Source organism: Polypterus senegalus, unplaced genomic scaffold, assembly GCF_016835505.1.
Source record: "Polypterus senegalus isolate Bchr_013 unplaced genomic scaffold, ASM1683550v1 scaffold_5065, whole genome shotgun sequence".
In the NCBI taxonomy this organism is placed as follows: domain Eukaryota; kingdom Metazoa; phylum Chordata; class Cladistia; order Polypteriformes; family Polypteridae; genus Polypterus; species Polypterus senegalus.
In genome coordinates, this window is record NW_024384072.1 from 1 (window position 1) to 20,056 (window position 20,056).

The 20,056-nt window shown below is 54.5% G+C and overlaps 26 non-coding genes across 26 annotated transcripts; all 26 read right to left on the minus strand.

Annotated features, from left to right (window-relative positions):
* Window positions 1-898: 898 nt before the first annotated feature.
* trnav-cac lies at window positions 899-969 on the minus strand. The gene has a single exon. It is a non-coding gene; the product is annotated as a tRNA-Val (tRNA).
* A 228-nt stretch (window positions 970-1,197) lies between these two features.
* Window positions 1,198-1,270, minus strand: trnav-uac. The gene has a single exon. It is a non-coding gene; the product is annotated as a tRNA-Val (tRNA).
* A 274-nt stretch (window positions 1,271-1,544) lies between these two features.
* trnav-aac lies at window positions 1,545-1,617 on the minus strand. The gene has a single exon. It is a non-coding gene; the product is annotated as a tRNA-Val (tRNA).
* A 603-nt stretch (window positions 1,618-2,220) lies between these two features.
* Window positions 2,221-2,293, minus strand: trnav-uac. Its single transcript has one exon. It is a non-coding gene; the product is annotated as a tRNA-Val (tRNA).
* Window positions 2,294-2,569: 276 nt separating this feature from the next.
* On the minus strand, window positions 2,570-2,642 carry trnav-aac. Its single transcript has one exon. It is a non-coding gene; the product is annotated as a tRNA-Val (tRNA).
* A 603-nt stretch (window positions 2,643-3,245) lies between these two features.
* trnav-uac lies at window positions 3,246-3,318 on the minus strand. The gene has a single exon. It is a non-coding gene; the product is annotated as a tRNA-Val (tRNA).
* Window positions 3,319-3,593: 275 nt separating this feature from the next.
* Window positions 3,594-3,666, minus strand: trnav-aac. The gene has a single exon. It is a non-coding gene; the product is annotated as a tRNA-Val (tRNA).
* Window positions 3,667-5,277: 1,611 nt separating this feature from the next.
* trnav-uac lies at window positions 5,278-5,350 on the minus strand. The gene has a single exon. It is a non-coding gene; the product is annotated as a tRNA-Val (tRNA).
* A 269-nt stretch (window positions 5,351-5,619) lies between these two features.
* Window positions 5,620-5,689, minus strand: trnav-aac. Its single transcript has one exon. It is a non-coding gene; the product is annotated as a tRNA-Val (tRNA).
* A 601-nt stretch (window positions 5,690-6,290) lies between these two features.
* Window positions 6,291-6,363, minus strand: trnav-uac. Its single transcript has one exon. It is a non-coding gene; the product is annotated as a tRNA-Val (tRNA).
* Window positions 6,364-6,639: 276 nt separating this feature from the next.
* Window positions 6,640-6,712, minus strand: trnav-aac. Its single transcript has one exon. It is a non-coding gene; the product is annotated as a tRNA-Val (tRNA).
* A 602-nt stretch (window positions 6,713-7,314) lies between these two features.
* trnav-uac lies at window positions 7,315-7,387 on the minus strand. The gene has a single exon. It is a non-coding gene; the product is annotated as a tRNA-Val (tRNA).
* A 1,641-nt stretch (window positions 7,388-9,028) lies between these two features.
* Window positions 9,029-9,100, minus strand: trnav-cac. Its single transcript has one exon. It is a non-coding gene; the product is annotated as a tRNA-Val (tRNA).
* A 1,233-nt stretch (window positions 9,101-10,333) lies between these two features.
* trnav-uac lies at window positions 10,334-10,405 on the minus strand. Its single transcript has one exon. It is a non-coding gene; the product is annotated as a tRNA-Val (tRNA).
* Window positions 10,406-12,712: 2,307 nt separating this feature from the next.
* trnav-aac lies at window positions 12,713-12,785 on the minus strand. The gene has a single exon. It is a non-coding gene; the product is annotated as a tRNA-Val (tRNA).
* Window positions 12,786-13,087: 302 nt separating this feature from the next.
* On the minus strand, window positions 13,088-13,163 carry trnav-cac. Its single transcript is given in 2 exon segments — window positions 13,088-13,122; window positions 13,127-13,163. It is a non-coding gene; the product is annotated as a tRNA-Val (tRNA).
* Window positions 13,164-13,733: 570 nt separating this feature from the next.
* Window positions 13,734-13,806, minus strand: trnav-aac. The gene has a single exon. It is a non-coding gene; the product is annotated as a tRNA-Val (tRNA).
* A 944-nt stretch (window positions 13,807-14,750) lies between these two features.
* Window positions 14,751-14,824, minus strand: trnav-aac. The gene has a single exon. It is a non-coding gene; the product is annotated as a tRNA-Val (tRNA).
* Window positions 14,825-15,422: 598 nt separating this feature from the next.
* On the minus strand, window positions 15,423-15,494 carry trnav-uac. Its single transcript has one exon. It is a non-coding gene; the product is annotated as a tRNA-Val (tRNA).
* Window positions 15,495-15,765: 271 nt separating this feature from the next.
* trnav-aac lies at window positions 15,766-15,838 on the minus strand. The gene has a single exon. It is a non-coding gene; the product is annotated as a tRNA-Val (tRNA).
* A 305-nt stretch (window positions 15,839-16,143) lies between these two features.
* trnav-cac lies at window positions 16,144-16,216 on the minus strand. Its single transcript has one exon. It is a non-coding gene; the product is annotated as a tRNA-Val (tRNA).
* A 940-nt stretch (window positions 16,217-17,156) lies between these two features.
* On the minus strand, window positions 17,157-17,230 carry trnav-cac. The gene has a single exon. It is a non-coding gene; the product is annotated as a tRNA-Val (tRNA).
* Window positions 17,231-17,803: 573 nt separating this feature from the next.
* trnav-aac lies at window positions 17,804-17,876 on the minus strand. The gene has a single exon. It is a non-coding gene; the product is annotated as a tRNA-Val (tRNA).
* Window positions 17,877-18,476: 600 nt separating this feature from the next.
* trnav-uac lies at window positions 18,477-18,549 on the minus strand. Its single transcript has one exon. It is a non-coding gene; the product is annotated as a tRNA-Val (tRNA).
* A 272-nt stretch (window positions 18,550-18,821) lies between these two features.
* On the minus strand, window positions 18,822-18,894 carry trnav-aac. Its single transcript has one exon. It is a non-coding gene; the product is annotated as a tRNA-Val (tRNA).
* Window positions 18,895-19,494: 600 nt separating this feature from the next.
* On the minus strand, window positions 19,495-19,567 carry trnav-uac. Its single transcript has one exon. It is a non-coding gene; the product is annotated as a tRNA-Val (tRNA).
* Between the last annotated feature and the right edge of the window lie 489 nt (window positions 19,568-20,056).

Here is a 20,056-nt window from a genome sequence, read left to right on the forward strand (position 1 = left end):
AAAGGCTTCCTGGACTTTCCCAGAAAAACTCACGCGCCACTGTTTCCACCCGGTTTGAACCGGGGACCTTTCGCGTGAGGCGAACGTGATAACCACTACACTATGGAAACTAAGCCTGTCCGCCACTTTTCCCGTCGTCCTGTCCATCTTCAATCCACCCCAACCGCTGGCCCCAGGACAGAATGTTTCCACCGGTTTGAACCGGGACCTTTCGCGTGTAAAGCTTAACGTGATAACCACTACACTATGGAAACCTAGCTCCTGGCGCCTCCGCCAGGGGGCCTGGTGAGCCAGATTCTGGGTAGTACGGCGGTTTCAGGTCGCAGGGGACAAACTCGAGCAGGGCCGCAAGCTTTCTCGTTTGTCCCTGGCGACGTTGTAAGGGAAGCAACGTCCACGCTGGATGGGATAACTTCCTCTGCAGCTAAAGGAGCGCTAAGGAGCAGCGTGGGGCCGGTGTCATCTCCAACGCTGAGGGTAGCTCGCGTTAAAGGAGGAGAAAAACAAATCTGCTCCAGTAAGACTGTTTCCACCCGGTTTCAACCGGGACTTTCGCGTGTTAGGCTTAACGTGATAACCACTACACTATGGAAACCAGACTCTACCCTTGTCTCCTTGGCCTGGGTGGAAAATGGCATAGCGTTCAATGGCTGGTCTTCCCGGGGAAACAAGCCGAAAGAAATGACAAGAAAGATTACGAAAGGCTGAAATCAGTTAATCTGCGGAAAAGCAAACGGCGATAGAGACGGAGAAAGGAGCTCCTCGCTACTCTTACCGTAAAGGGAGGGAGGCACAGAGACATCCGTGCGCACCTGTGGTGCGCGAAGCAGGCTGTGAACCGTGAGCATTCAGCACCTTAGAAAGGCTTCCTGGACTTTCCCAGAAAAACTCACGCCACTGTTTCCACCCGGTTTGAACCGGGACCTTTCGCGTGTGAGGCTAACGTGATAACCACTACACTATGGAAACTAAGCCTGTCCGCCACTTTTCCCGTCGTCCTGTTGGGTTGAGCACTTGCTCCAAGTTTGGACTTAAAAGGGATTGACCTTCAGCCACCCTGGTTCGGCAGTCTTAGTGCCTACCTTCAGGTGCACCCTGCTTCTCCCGAAAAAGGGAGCCTTAAGCCACTCGACGTGTCGTGTAAGCAACAGGGGCGCCCATCTTCAATCCACCCCAACCGCTGGCCCCAGGACAGAATGTTTCCACCCGGTTTCGAACCGGGACCTTTCGCGTGTAAAGTTTAACGTGATAACCACTACACTATGGAAACCTAGCTCCTGGCGCCCCGCCAGGGGGCCTGGTGAGCCAGATTCTGGGTAGTACGGCGGTTTCAGGTCGCAGGGGACAAACTCGGAGCAGGGCCGCAAGCTTTCCCGTTTGTCCCTGGCGACGTTGTAAGGGAAGCAACGTCCACGCTGGATGGGATAACTTCCTCTGCAGCTAAAGGAGCGCTAAGGAGCAGCGTGGGGCCGGTGTCATCTCCAACGCTGAGGGGTAGCTCCGCGTTAAAGGAGGGAGAAAAAACAAATCTGCTCCAGTAAGACTGTTTCCACCCGGTTTCGAACCGGGGACCTTTCGCGTGTTAGGCGAACGTGATAACCACTACACTATGGAAACCAGACTCTACCCTTGTCTCCTTGGCCTGGGTGGAAAATGGCATAGCGTTCAATGGCTGGTCTTCCCGGGGAAACAAGCCGAAAGAAATGACAAGAAAGATTACGAAAGGCTGAAATCAGTTAATCTGCGGAAAAGCAAACGGCGATAGAGACGGAGAAAGGAGCTCCTCGCTACTCTTACCGTAAAGGGAGGGAGGCACAGAGACATCCGTGCGCACCTGTGGTGCGAAGCAGGCTGTGAACCGTGAGCATTCAGCACCTTAGAAAGGCTTCCTGGACTTTCCCAGAAAAACTCACGCCGTACTGTTTCCACCCGGTTTCAACCGGGACCTTTCGCGTGTGAGGCTTAACGTGATAACCACTACACTATGGAAACTAAGCCTGTCCGCCACTTTTCCCGTCGTCCTGTTGGGTTGAGCACTTGCTCCAAGTTTGGACTTAAAAGGGATTGACCTTCAGCCACCCTGGTTCGGCAGTCTTAGTGCCTACCTTCAGGTGCACCCTGCTTCTCCCGAAAATGGGAGCCTTAAGCCACTCGACGTGTCGAGTAAGCAACAGGGGCGCCCATCTTCAATCCACCCCAACCGCTGGCCCCAGGACAGAATGTTTCCACCCGGTTTCGAACCGGGACCTTTCGCGTGTAAAGCTTAACGTGATAACCACTACACTATGGAAACCTAGCTCCTGGCGCAACCCGCCAGGGGGCCTGGTGAGCCAGATTCTGGGTAGTACGGCGGTTACAGGTCGCAGGGGACAAACTCGGAGCAGGGCCGAAAGCTTTCCCGTTTGTCCCTGGCGACGTTGTAAGGGAAGCAACGCCCACGCTGGATGGGATAACTTCCTCTGCAGCTAAAGGAGCGCTAAGGAGCAGCGTGGGGCCGGTGTCATCTCCAACGCTGAGGGGTAGCTCCGCGTTAAAGGAGGGAGAAAAAACAAATCTGCTCCAGTAAGACTGTTTCCACCCGGTTTCGAACCGGGACCTGTCGCGTGTTAGGCTTAACGTGATAACCACTACACTATGGAAACCAGACTCTACCCTTGTCTCCTTGGCCTGGGTGGAAAATGGCATAGCGTTCAATGGCTGGTCTTCCCGGGGAAACAAGCCGAAAGAAATGACAAGAAAGATTACGAAAGGCTGAAATCAGTTAATCTGCGGAAAAGCAAACGGCGATAGAGACGGAGAAAGGAGCTCCTCGCTACTCTTACCGTAAAGGGAGGGAGGCACAGAGACATCCGTGCGCACCTGTGGTGCGCGAAGCAGGCTGTGAACCGTGAGCATTCAGCACCTTAGAAAGGCTTCCTGGACTTTCCCAGAAAAACTCACGCCGCACTGTTTCCACCCGGTTTGAACCGGGACCTTTCGCGTGTGAGGCTTAACGTGATAACCACTACACTATGGAAACTAAGCCTGTCCGCCACTTTTCCCGTCGTCCTGTTGGGTTGAGCACTTGCTCCAAGTTTGGACTTAAAAGGGATTGACCTTCAGCCACCCTGGTTCGGCAGTCTTAGTGCCTACCTTCAGGTGCACCCTGCTTCTCCCGAAAATGGGAGCCTTAAGCCACTCGACGTGTCGTAAGCAACAGGGGCGCCCATCTTCAATCCACCCCAACCGCTGGCCCCAGGACAGAATGTTTCCACCCGGTTTCGAACCGGGGACCTTTCGCGTGTAAAGCGAACGTGATAACCACTACACTATGGAAACCTAGCCCCTGGCGCCTCCCTCCAGGGGGCCTGGTGAGCCAGATTCTGGGTAGTACGGCGGTTTCAGGTCGCAGGGGACAAACTCGGAGCAGGGCCGCAAGCTTTCCCGTTTGTCCCTGGCGACGTTGTAAGGGAAGCAACGCCCACGCTGGATGGGATAACTTCCTCTGCAGCTAAAGGAGCGCTAAGGAGCAGCGTGGGGCCGGTGTCATCTCCAACGCTGAGGGGTAGCTCCGCGTTAAAGGAGGAGAAAAAACAAATCTGCTCCAGTAAGACTGTTTCCACCCGGTTTCGAACCGGGGACCTTTCGCGTGTTAGGCGAACGTGATAACCACTACACTATGGAAACCAGACTCTAGCCTTGTCTCCTTGGCCTGTGTGGAAAATGGCATAGCGTTCAATGGCTGGTCTTCCCGGGGAAACAAGCCGAAAGAAATGACAAGAAAGATTACGAAAGGCTGAAATCAGTTAATCTGCGGAAAAGCAAACGGCGATAGAGACGGAGAAAGGAGCTCCTCGCTACTCTTACCGTAAAGGGAGGGAGGCACAGAGACATCCGTGCGCACCTGTGGTGCGCGAAGCAGGCTGTGAACCGTGAGCATTCAGCACCTTAGAAAGGCTTCCTGGACTTTCCCAGAAAAACTCACGCCGACTGTTTCCACCCGGTTTGAACCGGGACCTTTCGCGTGAGGCGAACGTGATAACCACTACACTATGGAAACTAAGCCTGTTCGCCACTTTTCCCGTCGTCCTGTTGGGTTGAGCACTTGCTCCAAGTTTGGACTTAAAAGGGATTGACCTTCAGCCACCCTGGTTCGGCAGTCTTAGTGCCTACCTTCAGGTGCACCCTGCTTCTCCCGAAAAGGGAGCCTTAAGCCACTCGACGTGTCGAGTAAGCAACAGGGGCGCCCATCTTCAATCCACCCCAACCGCTGGCCCCAGGACAGAATGTTTCCACCCGGTTTGAACCGGGACCTTTCAGCGTAAAAAGCGAGCGTGATAACCACTACACTATGGAAACCTAGCTCCTGGCGCCCGCCAGGGGCCTGGTGAGCCAGATTCTGGGTACGGCGGTTTCAGGTCGCAGGGGACAAACTCGAGCAGGGCCGCAAGCTTTCCCGTTTGTCCCTGGCGGCGTTGTAAGGGAAGCAACGCCACGCTGGATGGGATAACTTCCTCTGCAGCTAAAGGAGCGCTAAGGAGCAGCGTGGGGCCGGTGTCATCTCCAACGCTGAGGGGTAGCTCCGCGTTAAAGGAGGAGAAAAACAAATCTGCTCCAGTAAGACTGTTTCCACCCGGTTTGAACCGGGACCTTTCGCGTGTTAGGCGACGTGATAACCACTACACTATGGAAACCAGACTCTACCCTTGTCTCCTTGGCCTGGGTGGAAAATGGCATAGCGTTCAATGGCTGGTCTTCCCGGGGAAACAAGCCGAAAGAAATGACAAGAAAGATTACGAAAGGCTGAAATCAGTTAATCTGCGGAAAAGCAAACGGCGATAGAGACGGAGAAAGGAGCTCCTCGCTACTCTTACCGTAAAGGGAGGGAGGCACAGAGACATCCGTGCGCACCTGTGGTGCGCGAAGCAGGCTGTGAACCGTGAGCATTCAGCACCTTAGAAAGGCTTCCTGGACTTTCCCAGAAAAACTCACACGCCACTGTTTCCACCCGGTTTGAACCGGGACCTTTCGCGTGTGAGGCTTAACGTGATAACCACTACACTATGGAAACTAAGCCTGTCCGCCACTTTTCCCGTCGTCCTGTTGGGTTGAGCACTTGCTCCAAGTTTGGACTTAAAAGGGATTGACCTTCAGCCACCCTGGTTCGGCAGTCTTAGTGCCTACCTTCAGGTGCACCCTGCTTCTCCCGAAAAGGGAGCCTTAAGCCACTCGACGTGTCGTGTAAGCAACAGGGGCGCCCATCTTCAATCCACCCCAACCGCTGGCCCCAGGACAGAATGTTTCCACCCGGTTTCGAACCGGGGACCTTTCGCGTGTAAAGCGAACGTGATAACCACTACACTATGGAAACCTAGCCCCTGGCGCCCGCCAGGGGCCTGGTGAGCCAGATTCTGGGTAGTACGCGGTTTCAGGTCGCAGGGGACAAACTCGGAGCAGGGCCGCAAGCTTTCCCGTTTGTCCCTGGCGACGTTGTAAGGGAAGCAACGTCCACGCTGGATGGGATAACTTCCTCTGCAGCTAAAGGAGCGCTAAGGAGCAGCGTGGGGCCGGTGTCATCTCCAACGCTGAGGGTAGCTCAGCGTTAAAGGAGGGAGAAAAACAAATCTGCTCCAGTAAGACTGTTTCCACCCGGTTTGAACCGGGACCTTCGCGTGTTAGGCGAACGTGATAACCACTACACTATGGAAACCAGACTCTACCCTTGTCTCCTTGGCCTGGGTGGAAAATGGCATAGCGTTCAATGGCTGGTCTTCCCGGGGAAACAAGCCGAAAGAAATGACAAGAAAGATTACGAAAGGCTGAAATCAGTTAATCTGCGGAAAAGCAAACGGCGATAGAGACGGAGAAAGGAGCTCCTCGCTACTCTTACCGTAAAGGGAGGGAGGCACAGAGACATCCGTGCGCACCTGTGGTGCGCGAAGCAGGCTGTGAACCGTGAGCATTCAGCACCTTAGAAAGGCTTCCTGGACTTTCCCAGAAAAACTCACGCCGACTGTTTCCACCCGGTTTGAACCGGGACCTTTCGCGTGAGGCTTAACGTGATAACCACTACACTATGGAAACTAAGCCTGTCCGCCACTTTTCCCGTCGTCCTGTTGGGTTGAGCACTTGCTCCAAGTTTGGACTTAAAAGGGATTGACCTTCAGCCACCCTGGTTCGGCAGTCTTAGTGCCTACCTTCAGGTGCACCCTGCTTCTCCCGAAAAGGGAGCCTTAAGCCACTCGACGTGTCGAGTAAGCAACAGGGGCGCCCATCTTCAATCCACCCCAACCGCTGGCCCCAGGACAGAATGTTTCCACCCGGTTTCGAACCGGGGACCTTTCGCGTGTAAAGCGAACGTGATAACCACTACACTATGGAAACCTAGCTCCTGGCGCCTCCCGCCAGGGGGCCTGGTGAGCCAGATTCTGGGTAGTACGGCGGTTTCAGGTCGCAGGGGACAAACTCGGAGCAGGGCCGCAAGCTTTCCCGTTTGTCCCTGGCGACGTTGTAAGGGAAGCAACGTCCACGCTGGATGGGATAACTTCCTCTGCAGCTAAAGGAGCGCTAAGGAGCAGCGTGGGGCCGGTGTCATCTCCAACGCTGAGGGGTAGCTCCGCGTTAAAGGAGGGAGAAAAAACAAATCTGCTCCAGTAAGACTGTTTCCACCCGGTTTCGAACCGGGACCTTTCGCGTGTTAGGCTTAACGTGATAACCACTACACTATGGAAACCAGACTCTACCCTTGTCTCCTTGGCCTGGGTGGAAAATGGCATAGCGTTCAATGGCTGGTCTTCCCGGGGAAACAAGCGAAAGAAATGACAAGAAAGATTACGAAAGGCTGAAATCAGTTAATCTGCGGAAAAGCAAACGGCGATAGAGACGGAGAAAGGAGCTCCTCGCTACTCTTACCGTAAAGGGAGGGAGGCACAGAGACATCCGTGCGCACCTGTGGTGCGCGAAGCAGGCTGTGAACCGTGAGCATTCAGCACCTTAGAAAGGCTTCCTGGACTTTCCCAGAAAAACTCACGCCGTACTGTTTCCACCCGGTTTGAACCGGGACCTTTCGCGTGAGGCTGAACGTGATAACCACTACACTATGGAAACTAAGCCTGTCCGCCACTTTTCCCGTCGTCCTGTTGGGTTGAGCACTTGCTCCAAGTTTGGACTTAAAAGGGATTGACCTTCAGCCACCCTGGTTCGGCAGTCTTAGTGCCTACCTTCAGGTGCACCCTGCTTCTCCCGAAAAAGGGAGCCTTAAGCCACTCGACGTGTCGTGTAAGCAACAGGGGCGCCCATCTTCAATCCACCCCAACCGCTGGCCCCAGGACAGAATGTTTCCACCCGGTTTCGAACCGGGGACCTTTCGCGTGTAAAGCGAACGTGATAACCACTACACTATGGAAACCTAGCTCCTGGCGCCTCCCGCCAGGGGGCCTGGTGAGCCAGATTCTGGGTAGTACGGCGGTTTCAGGTCGCAGGGGACAAACTCGGAGCAGGGCCGCAAGCTTTCCCGTTTGTCCCTGGCGACGTTGTAAGGAAGCAACGTCCACGCTGGATGGGATAACTTCCTCTGCAGCTAAAGGAGCGCTAAGGAGCAGCGTGGGGCCGGTGTCATCTCCAACGCTGAGGGGTAGCTCCCGTTAAAGGAGGAGAAAAACAAATCTGCTCCAGTAAGACTGTTTCCACCCGGTTTGAACCGGGACCTTTCGCGTGTTAGGCTTAACGTGATAACCACTACACTATGGAAACCAGACTCTACCCTTGTCTCCTTGGCCTGGGTGGAAAATGGCATAGCGTTCAATGGCTGGGCTTCCCGGGGGAAACAAGCCGAAAGAAATGACAAGAAAGATTTACGAAAGGCTGAAATCAGTTAATCTGCGGAAAAGCAAACGGCGATAGAGACGGAGAAAGGAGCTCCTCGCTACTCTTACCGTAAAGGGAGGGAGGCACAGAGACATCCGTGCGCACCTGTGGTGCGAAGCAGGCTGTGAACCGTGAGCATTCAGCACCTTAGAAAGGCTTCCTGGACTTTCCCAGAAAAACTCACGCGCCACTGTTTCCACCCGGGGACCTTTCGCGTGTGAGGCGAACGTGATAACCACTACACTATGGAAACTAAGCCTGTCCGCCACTTTTCCCGTCGTCCTGTTGGGTTGAGCACTTGCTCCAAGTTTGGACTTAAAAGGGATTGACCTTCAGCCACCCTGGTTCGGCAGTCTTAGTGCCTACCTTCAGGTCCACCCTGCTTCTCCCGAAAAGGGAGCCTTAAGCCACTCGGCGTGTGTAAGCAACAGGGGCCCATCTTCAATCCACCCCAACCGCTGGCCCCAGGACAGAATGTTTCCACCGGTTTGAACGGGGACCTTTCGCGTGTAAAGCGAACGTGATAACCACTACACTATGGAAACCTAGCTCCTGGGCCTCCGCCAGGGGCCTGGTGAGCCAGATTCTGGGTAGTACGGCGGTTTCAGGTCGCAGGGGACAAACTCGGAGCAGGGCCGCAAGCTTTCCCGTTTGTCCCTGGCGACGTTGTAAGGGAAGCAACGTCCACGCTGGATGGGATAACTTCCTCTGCAGCTAAAGGAGCGCTAAGGAGCAGCGTGGGGCCGGTGTCATCTCCAACGCTGAGGGTAGCTCAGCGTTAAAGGAGGGAGAAAAACAAATCTGCTCCAGTAAGACTGTTTCCACCCGGGGGACCTTTCGCGTGTTAGGCGAACGTGATAACCACTACACTATGGAAACCAGACTCTACCCTTGTCTCCTTGGCCTGGGTGGAAAATGGCATAGCGTTCAATGGCTGGTCTTCCCGGGGAAACAAGCCGAAAGAAATGACAAGAAAGATTACGAAAGGCTGAAATCAGTTAATCTGCGGAAAAGCAAACGGCGATAGAGACGGAGAAAGGAGCTCCTCGCTACTCTTACCGTAAAGGGAGGGAGGCACAGAGACATCCGTGCGCACCTGTGGTGCGCGAAGCAGGCTGTGAACCGTGAGCATTCAGCACCTTAGAAAGGCTTCCTGGACTTTCCCAGAAAAACTCACGCCGACTGTTTCCACCCAGTTTCGAACCGGGACCTTTCGCGTGTGAGGCGAACGTGATAACCACTACACTATGGAAACTAAGCCTGTCCGCCACTTTTCCCGTCGTCCTGTTGGGTTGAGCACTTGCTCCAAGTTTGGACTTAAAAGGGATTGACCTTCAGCCACCCTGGTTCGGCAGTCTTAGTGCCTACCTTCAGGTGCACCCTGCTTCTCCCGAAAATGGGAGCCTTAAGCCACTCGACGTGTGTAAGCAACAGGGCGCCCATCTTCAATCCACCCCAACCGCTGGCCCCAGGACAGAATGTTTCCCCCGGTTTGAACCGGGACCTTTCGCGTGTAAAGCTTAACGTGATAACCACTACACTATGGAAACCTAGCTCCTGGCGCCTCCCGCCAGGGGGCCTGGTGAGCCAGATTCTGGGTAGTACGGCGGTTTCAGGTCGCAGGGGACAAACTCGGAGCAGGGCCGCAAGCTTTCCCGTTTGTCCCTGGCGACGTTGTAAGGGAAGCAACGCCCACGCTGGATGGGATAACTTCCTCTGCAGCTAAAGGAGCGCTAAGGAGCAGCGTGGGGCCGGTGTCATCTCCAACGCTGAGGGGTAGCTCCGCGTTAAAGGAGGAGAAAAACAAATCTGCTCCAGTAAGACTGTTTCCACCCGGTTTGAACCGGGACCTTTCGCGTGTTAGGCGACGTGATAACCACTACACTATGGAAACCAGACTCTACCCTTGTCTCCTTGGCCTGGGTGGAAAATGGCATAGCGTTCAATGGCTGGTCTTCCCGGGGAAACAAGCCGAAAGAAATGACAAGAAAGATTACGAAAGGCTGAAATCAGTTAATCTGCGGAAAAGCAAACGGCGATAGAGACGGAGAAAGGAGCTCCTCGCTACTCTTACCGTAAAGGGAGGGAGGCACAGAGACATCCGTGCGCACCTGTGCTGCGAAGCAGGCTGTGAACCGTGAGCATTCAGCACCTTAGAAAGGCTTCCTGGACTTTCCCAGAAAAACTCACGCCACTGTTTCCACCCGGTTTGAACCGGGACCTTTCGTGTGAGGCTTAACGTGATAACCACTACACTATGGAAACTAAGCCTGTCCGCCACTTTTCCCGTCGTCCTGTTGGGTTGAGCACTTGCTCCAAGTTTGGACTTAAAAGGGATTGACCTTCAGCCACCCTGGTTCGGCAGTCTTAGTGCCTACCTTCAGGTGCACCCTGCTTCTCCCGAAAAGGGGAGCCTTAAGCCACTCGACGTGTAAGCAACAGGGGCGCCCATCTTCAATCCACCCCAACCGCTGGCCCCAGGACAGAATGTTTCCACCCGGTTTCGAACCGGGACCTTTCGCGTGTAAAGCGAACGTGATAACCACTACACTATGGAAACCTAGCCCCTGGCGCCTCCCTCCAGGGGGCCTGGTGAGCCAGATTCTGGGTAGTACGGCGGTTTCAGGTCGCAGGGGACAAACTCGGAGCAGGGCCGCAAGCTTTCCCGTTTGTCCCTGGCGACGTTGTAAGGGAAGCAACGTCCACGCTGGATGGGATAACTTCCTCTGCAGCTAAAGGAGCGCTAAGGAGCAGCGTGGGGCCGGTGTCATCTCCAACGCTGAGGGGTAGCTCCGCGTTAAAGGAGGGAGAAAAAACAAATCTGCTCCAGTAAGACTGTTTCCACCCGGTTTGAACCGGGACCTTCGCGTGTTAGGCTTAACGTGATAACCACTACACTATGGAAACCAGACTCTACCCTTGTCTCCTTGGCCTGGGTGGAAAATGGCATAGCGTTCAATGGCTGGTCTTCCCGGGGAAACAAGCCGAAAGAAATGACAAGAAAGATTACGAAAGGCTGAAATCAGTTAATCTGCGGAAAAGCAAACGGCGATAGAGACGGAGAAAGGAGCTCCTCGCTACTCTTACCGTAAAGGGAGGGAGGCACAGAGACATCCGTGCGCACCTGTGGTGCGCGAAGCAGGCTGTGAACCGTGAGCATTCAGCACCTTAGAAAGGCTTCCTGGACTTTCCCAGAAAAACTCACGCGCCACTGTTTCCACCCGGTTTCGAACCGGGACCTTTCGCGTGAGGCTTAACGTGATAACCACTACACTATGGAAACTAAGCCTGTCCGCCACTTTTCCCGTCGTCCTGTTGGGTTGAGCACTTGCTCCAAGTTTGGACTTAAAAGGGATTGACCTTCAGCCACCCTGGTTCGGCAGTCTTAGTGCCTACCTTCAGGTGCACCCTGCTTCTCCCGAAAAGGGAGCCTTAAGCCACTCGGCGTCGAGTAAGCAACAGGGGCGCCCATCTTCAATCCACCCCAACCGCTGGCCCCAGGACAGAATGTTTCCACCGGTTTGAACCGGGACCTTTCGCGTGTAAAGCTTAACGTGATAACCACTACACTATGGAAACCTAGCTCCTGGCCGCCTCAGGGGCCTGGTGAGCCAGATTCTGGGTAGTACGGCGGTTTCAGGTCGCAGGGGACAAACTCGAGCAGGGCCGCAAGCTTTCCCGTTTGTCCCTGGCGGCGTTGTAAGGGAAGCAACCGCCCACGCTGGATGGGATAACTTCCTCTGCAGCTAAAGGAGCGCTAAGGAGCAGCGTGGGGCCGGTGTCATCTCCAACGCTGAGGGGTAGCTCCAGCGTTAAAGGAGGGAGAAAAAACAAAACTGCTCCAGTAAGACTGTTTCCACCCGGTTTGAACCGGGACCTTGTCGCGTGTTAGGCTTAACGTGATAACCACTACACTATGGAAACCAGACTCTACCCTTGTCTCCTTGGCCTGGGTGGAAAATGGCATAGCGTTCAATGGCTGGTCTTCCGGGAAACAAGCGAAAGAAATGACAAGAAAGATTACGAAAGGCTGAAATCAGTTAATCTGCGGAAAAGCAAACGGCGATAGAGACGGAGAAAGGAGCTCCTCGCTACTCTTACCGTAAAGGGAGGGAGGCACAGAGACATCCGTGCGCACCTGTGGTGCGCGAAGCAGGCTGTGAACCGTGAGCATTCAGCACCTTAGAAAGGCTTCCTGGACTTTCCCAGAAAAACTCACGCCGCACTGTTTCCACCCGGTTTCGAACCGGGACCTTTTTCGTGTGAGGCTTAACGTGATAACCACTACACTATGGAAACTAAGCCTGTCCGCCACTTTTCCCGTCGTCCTGTTGGGTTGAGCACTTGCTCCAAGTTTGGACTTAAAAGGGATTGACCTTCAGCCACCCTGGTTCGGCAGTCTTAGTGCCTACCTTCAGGTGCACCCTGCTTCTCCCGAAAAGGGAGCCTTAAGCCACTCGGCGTGTAAGCAACAGGGGCGCCCATCTTCAATCCACCCCAACCGCTGGCCCCAGGACAGAATGTTTCCACCCGGTTTCGAACCGGGGACCTTTCGCGTGTAAGCGAGCGTGATAACCACTACACTATGGAAACCTAGCTCCTGGCCTCCCGCCAGGGGGCCTGGTGAGCCAGATTCTGGGTAGTACGGCGGTTTCAGGGCGCAGGGGACAAACCCGGAGCAGGGCCGCAAGCCTTCCCGCTTGTCCCTGGCGGCGTTGTAAGGGAAGCAACGCCCACGCTGGATGGGATAACTTCCTCTGCAGCTAAAGGAGCGCTAAGGAGCAGCGTGGGGCCGGTGTCATCTCCAACGCTGAGGGGTAGCTCCGCGTTAAAGGAGGGAGAAAAAACAAATCTGCTCCAGTAAGACTGTTTCCACCCGGTTTCGAACCGGGACCTTTCGCGTGTTAGGCTTAACGTGATAACCACTACACTATGGAAACCAGACTCTACCCTTGTCTCCTTGGCCTGGGTGGAAAATGGCATAGCGTTCAATGGCTGGTCTTCCGGGAAACAAGCGAAAGAAATGACAAGAAAGATTACGAAAGGCTGAAATCAGTTAATCTGCGGAAAAGCAAACGGCGATAGAGACGGAGAAAGGAGCTCCTCGCTACTCTTACCGTAAAGGGAGGGAGGCACAGAGACATCCGTGCGCACCTGTGGTGCGCGAAGCAGGCTGTGAACCGTGAGCATTCAGCACCTTAGAAAGGCTTCCTGGACTTTCCCAGAAAAACTCACGCGCCACTGTTTCCACCCGGTTTCGAACCGGGACCTTTCGCGTGAGTGTGAGGCTAACGTGATAACCACTACACTATGAAAACTAAGCCTGTCCGCCACTTTTCCCGTCGTCCTGTTGGGTTGAGCACTTGCTCCAAGTTTGGACTTAAAAGGGATTGACCTTCAGCCACCCTGGTTCGGCAGTCTTAGTGCCTACCTTCAGGTGCACCCTGCTTCTCCCGAAAAGGGAGCCTTAAGCCACTCGACGTGTCGTATAAGCAACAGGGGCGCCCATCTTCAATCCACCCCAACCGCTGGCCCCAGGACAGAATGTTTCCACCCGGTTTGAACCGGGACCTTTCGCGTGTAAAGCTTAACGTGATAACCACTACACTATGGAAACCTAGCTCCTGGCGCCCGCCAGGGGCCTGGTGAGCCAGATTCTGGGTAGTACGGCGGTTTCAGGTCGCAGGGGACAAACTCGAGCAGGGCCGCAAGCTTTCCCGTTTGTCCCTGGCGGCGTTGTAAGGGAAGCAACGCCCACGCTGGATGGGATAACTTCCTCTGCAGCTAAAGGAGCGCTAAGGAGCAGCGTGGGGCCGGTGTCATCTCCAACGCTGAGGGGTAGCTCCGCGTTAAAGGAGGGAGAAAAAACAAATCTGCTCCAGTAAGACTGTTTCCACCCGGTTTCGAACCGGGACCTTTCGCGTGTTAGGCTTAACGTGATAACCACTACACTATGGAAACCAGACTCTACCCTTGTCTCCTTGGCCTGGGTGGAAAATGGCATAGCGTTCAATGGCTGGTCTTCCCGGGGAAACAAGCCGAAAGAAATGACAAGAAAGATTACGAAAGGCTGAAATCAGTTAATCTGCGGAAAAGCAAACGGCGATAGAGACGGAGAAAGGAGCTCCTCGCTACTCTTACCGTAAAGGGAGGGAGGCACAGAGACATCCGTGCGCACCTGTGGTGCGCGAAGCAGGCTGTGAACCGTGAGCATTCAGCACCTTAGAAAGGCTTCCTGGACTTTCCCAGAAAAACTCACGCCGTACTGTTTCCACCCGGTTTCGAACCGGGACCTTTCGTGTGAGGCGAACGTGATAACCACTACACTATGGAAACTAAGCCTGTCCGCCACTTTTCCCGTCGTCCTGTTGGGTTGAGCACTTGCTCCAAGTTTGGACTTAAAAGGGATTGACCTTCAGCCACCCTGGTTCGGCAGTCTTAGTGCCTACCTTCAGGTGCACCCTGCTTCTCCCGAAAAGGGAGCCTTAAGCCACTCGACGCATCGTGTAAGCAACAGGGGCGCCCATCTTCAATCCACCCCAACCGCAGGCCCCAGGACAGAATGTTTCCACCCGGTTTGAACCGGGACCTTTCGCGTGTAAAGCTTAACGTGATAACCACTACACTATGGAAACCTAGCTCCTGGCCCGCCAGGGGCCTGGTGAGCCAGATTCTGGGTAGTACGGCGGTTTCAGGTCGCAGGGGACAAACTCGGAGCAGGGCCGCAAGCTTTCCCGTTTGTCCCTGGCGACGTTGTAAGGGAAGCAACGTCCACGCTGGATGGGATAACTTCCTCTGCAGCTAAAGGAGCGCTAAGGAGCAGCGTGGGGCCGGTGTCATCTCCAACGCTGAGGGGTAGCTCCGCGCTAAAGGAGGGAGAAAAAACAAATCTGCTCCAGTAAGACTGTTTCCACCAGGTTTCGAACCGGGGACCTTTCGCGTGTTAGGCTAAACGTGATAACCACTACACTATGGAAACCAGACTCTACCCTTGTCTCCTTGGCCTGGGTGGAAAATGGCATAGCGTTCAATGGCTGGTCTTCCCCGAAACAAGCCAAAGAAATGACAAGAAAGATTACGAAAGGCTGAAATCAGTTAATCTGCGGAAAAGCAAACGGCGATAGAGACGGAGAAAGGAGCTCCTCGCTACTCTTACCGTAAAGGGAGGGAGGCACAGAGACATCCGTGCGCACCTGTGGTGCGCAAGCAGGCTGTGAACCGTGAGCATTCAGCACCTTAGAAAGGCTTCCTGGACTTTCCCAGAAAAACTCACGCCACTGTTTCCACCCGTTTCAAACCGGGACCTTTCGCGTGTGAGGCTTAACGTGATAACCACTACACTATGGAAACTAAGCCTGTCCGCCACTTTTCCCGTCGTCCTGTTGGGTTGAGCACTTGCTCCAAGTTTGGACTTAAAAGGGATTGACCTTCAGCCACCCTGGTTCGGCAGTCTTAGTGCCTACCTTCAGGTGCACCCTGCTTCTCCCGAAAAGGGAGCCTTAAGCCACCTGACGTGTCGTGTAAGCAACAGGGGCGCCCATCTTCAATCCACCCCAACCGCTGGCCCCAGGACAGAATGTTTCCACCCGGTTTCGAACCGGGACCTTCGCGTGTAAAGCTTAACGTGATAACCACTACACTATGGAAACCTAGCTCCTGGCGCCCGCCAGGGGCCTGGTGAGCCAGATTCTGGGTAGTACGGCGGTTTCAGGTCGCAGGGGACAAACTCGAGCAGGGCCGCAAGCTTTCCCGCTTGTCCCTGGCGACGTTGTAAGGGAAGCAACGTCCACGCTGGATGGGATAACTTCCTCTGCAGCTAAAGGAGCGCTAAGGAGCAGCGTGGGGCCGGTGTCATCTCCAACGCTGAGGGGTAGCTCCGCGTTAAAGGAGGGAGAAAAAACAAATCTGCTCCAGTAAGACTGTTTCCACCCGGTTTCGAACCGGGACCTTTCGCGTGTTAGGCTTAACGTGATAACCACTACACTATGGAAACCAGACTCTACCCTTGTCTCCTTGGCCTGGGTGGAAAATGGCATAGCGTTCAATGGCTGGTCTTCCCGGGGAAACAAGCCGAAAGAAATGACAAGAAAGATTACGAAAGGCTGAAATCAGTTAATCTGCGGAAAAGCAAACGGCGATAGAGACGGAGAAAGGAGCTCCTCGCTACTCTTACCGTAAAGGGAGGGAGGCACAGAGACATCCGTGCGCACCTGTGGTGCGCGAAGCAGGCTGTGAACCGTGAGCATTCAGCACCTTAGAAAGGCTTCCTGGACTTTCCCAGAAAAACTCACGCCGTACTGTTTCCACCCGGTTTCGAACCGGGACCTTTCGCGTGTGAGGCTTAACGTGATAACCACTACACTATGGAAACTAAGCCTGTCCGCCACTTTTCCCGTCGTCCTGTTGGGTTGAGCACTTGCTCCAAGTTTGGACTTAAAAGGGATTGACCTTCAGCCACCCTGGTTCGGCAGTCTTAGTGCCTACCTTCAGGTGCACCCTGCTTCTCCCGAAAAGGGGAGCCTTAAGCCACTCGACGTGTAAGCAACAGGGGCGCCCATCTTCAATCCACCCCAACCGCTGGCCCCAGGACAGAATGTTTCCACCCGGTTTCGAACCGGGACCTTTCGCGTAAAGCGAACGTGATAACCACTACACTATGGAAACCTAGCTCCTGGCGCCCGCCAGGGGCCTGGTGAGCCAGATTCTGGGTAGTACGGCGGTTTCAGGTCGCAGGGGACAAACTCGGAGCAGGGCCGCAAGCTTTCCCGTTTGTCCCTGGCGACGTTGTAAGGGAAGCAACGTCCACGCTGGATGGGATAACTTCCTCTGCAGCTAAAGGAGCGCTAAGGAGCAGCGTGGGGCCGGTGTCATCTCCAACGCTGAGGGGTAGCTCCGCGTTAAAGGAGGAGAAAAACAAATCTGCTCCAGTAAGACTGTTTCCACCCGGTTTGAACCGGGACCTTTCGCGTGTTAGGCTTAACGTGATAACCACTACACTATGGAAACCAGACTCTACCCTTGTCTCCTTGGCCTGGGTGGAAAATGGCATAGCGTTCAATGGCTGGTCTTCCCGGGGAAACAAGCCGAAAGAAATGACAAGAAAGATTACGAAAGGCTGAAATCAGTTAATCTGCGGAAAAGCAAACGGCGATAGAGACGGAGAAAGGAGCTCCTCGCTACTCTTACCGTAAAGGGAGGGAGGCACAGAGACATCCGTGCGCACCTGTGGTGCGCGAAGCAGGCTGTGAACCGTGAGCATTCAGCACCTTAGAAAGGCTTCCTGGACTTTCCCAGAAAAACTCACGCGCCACTGTTTCCACCCGGTTTCGAACCGGGGACCTTTCGCGTGTGAGGCGTAACGTGATAACCACTACACTATGGAAACTAAGCCTGTCCGCCACTTTTCCCGTCGTCCTGTTGGGTTGAGCACTTGCTCCAAGTTTGGACTTAAAAGGGATTGACCTTCAGCCACCCTGGTTCGGCAGTCTTAGTGCCTACCTTCAGGTGCACCCTGCTTCTCCCGAAAAAGGGAGCCTTAAGCCACTCGACGTCGTGTAAGCAACAGGGGCGCCCATCTTCAATCCACCCCAACCGCTGGCCCCAGGACAGAATGTTTCCACCCGGTTTGAACCGGGACCTTTCGCGTGTAAAGCAACGTGATAACCACTACACTATGGAAACCTAGCTCCTGGCGCCTCCCGCCAGGGGGCCTGGTGAGCCAGATTCTGGGTAGTACGGCGGGTTTCAGGTCGCAGGGGACAAACTCGGAGCAGGGCCGCAAGCTTTCCCGTTTGTCCCTGGCGACGTTGTAAGGGAAGCAACGTCCACGCTGGATGGGATAACTTCCTCTGCAGCTAAAGGAGCGCTAAGGAGCAGCGTGGGGCCGGTGTCATCTCCAACGCTGAGGGGTAGCTCCGCGTTAAAGGAGGGAGAAAAAACAAATCTGCTCCAGTAAGACTGTTTCCACCCGGTTTCGAACCGGGACCTTTCGCGTGTTAGGCTTAACGTGATAACCACTACACTATGGAAACCAGACTCTACCCTTGTCTCCTTGGCCTGGGTGGAAAATGGCATAGCGTTCAATGGCTGGTCTTCCCGGGGAAACAAGCCGAAAGAAATGACAAGAAAGATTACGAAAGGCTGAAATCAGTTAATCTGCGGAAAAGCAAACGGCGATAGAGACGGAGAAAGGAGCTCCTCGCTACTCTTACCGTAAAGGGAGGGAGGCACAGAGACATCCGTGCGCACCTGTGGTGCGCGAAGCAGGCTGTGAACCGTGAGCATTCAGCACCTTAGAAAGGCTTCCTGGACTTTCCCAGAAAAACTCACGCGCCACTGTTTCCACCCGGTTTCAACCGGGACCTTTCGCGTGTGAGGCAAACGTGATAACCACTACACTATGGAAACTAAGCCTGTCCGCCACTTTTCCCGTCGTCCTGTTGGGTTGAGCACTTGCTCCAAGTTTGGACTTAAAAGGGATTGACCTTCAGCCACCCTGGTTCGGCAGTCTTAGTGCCTACCTTCAGGTGCACCCTGCTTCTCCCGAAAAGGGAGCCTTAAGCCACTCGTGTCGAGTAAGCAACAGGGGCGCCCATCTTCAATCCACCCCAACCGCTGGCCCCAGGACAGAATGTTTCCACCCGGTTTCGAACCGGGACCTTTCACATGTAAAGCTGAACGTGATAACCACTACACTATGGAAACCTAGCTCCTGGCCCGCCAGGGGCCTGGTGAGCCAGATTCTGGGTAGTACGGCGGTTTCAGGTCGCAGGGGACAAACTCGGAGCAGGGCCGCAAGCTTTCCCGTTTGTCCCTGGCGACGCGTTGTAAGGGAAGCAACGCCCACGCTGGATGGGATAACTTCCTCTGCAGCTAAAGGAGCGCTAAGGAGCAGCGTGGGGCCGGTGTCATCTCCAACGCTGAGGGGTAGCTCAGCGTTAAAGGAGGGAGAAAAAACAAATCTGCTCCAGTAAGACTGTTTCCACCCGGTTTCGAACCGGGACCTTTCGCGTGTTAGGCTTAACGTGATAACCACTACACTATGGAAACCAGACTCTACCCTTGTCTCCTTGGCCTGGGTGGAAAATGGCATAGCGTTCAATGGCTGGTCTTCCCGGGGAAACAAGCCGAAAGAAATGACAAGAAAGATTACGAAAGGCTGAAATCAGTTAATCTGCGGAAAAGCAAACGGCGATAGAGACGGAGAAAGGAGCTCCTCGCTACTCTTACCGTAAAGGGAGGGAGGCACAGAGACATCCGTGCGCACCTGTGGTGCGCGAAGCAGGCTGTGAACCGTGAGCATTCAGCACCTTAGAAAGGCTTCCTGGACTTTCCCAGAAAACTCACGCGCCACTGTTTCCACCCGGTTTGAACCGGGACCTTCGCGTGAGGCTTAACGTGATAACCACTACACTATGGAAACTAAGCCTGTCCGCCACTTTTCCCGTCGTCCTGTTGGGTTGAGCACTTGCTCCAAGTTTGGACTTAAAAGGGATTGACCTTCAGCCACCCTGGTTCGGCAGTCTTAGTGCCTACCTTCAGGTGCACCCTGCTTCTCCCGAAAAGGGAGCCTTAAGCCACTTGACGCGTCGAGTAAGCAACAGGGGCGCCCATCTTCAATCCACCCCAACCGCTGGCCCCAGGACAGAATGTTTCCACCCGGTTTCGAACCGGGACCTTTCGCGTGTAAAGCTTAACGTGATAACCACTACACTATGGAAACCTAGCTCCTGGCGCCGCCAGGGGCCTGATGAGCCAGATTCTGGGTAGTACGACGGTTTCAGGTCGCAGGGGACAAACTCGGAGCAGGGCCGCAAGCTTTCCCGCTTGTCCCTGGCGACGTTGTAAGGGAAGCAACGTCCACGCTGGATGGGATAACTTCCTCTGCAGCTAAAGGAGCGCTAAGGAGCAGCGTGGGGCCGGTGTCATCTCCAACGCTGAGGGTAGCTCGCGCTAAAGGAGGGAGAAAAACAAATCTGCTCCAGTAAGACTGTTTCCACCCGGTTTGAACCGGGACCTTTCGCGTGTTAGGCTTAACGTGATAACCACTACACTATGGAAACCAGACTCTACCCTTGTCTCCTTGGCCTGGGTGGAAAATGGCATAGCGTTCAATGGCTGGTCTTCCGGGAAACAAGCCGAAAGAAATGACAAGAAAGATTACGAAAGGCTGACCCCGGTAAAGGGAGAAGGGCAGGCTTTGGTCCAGCGT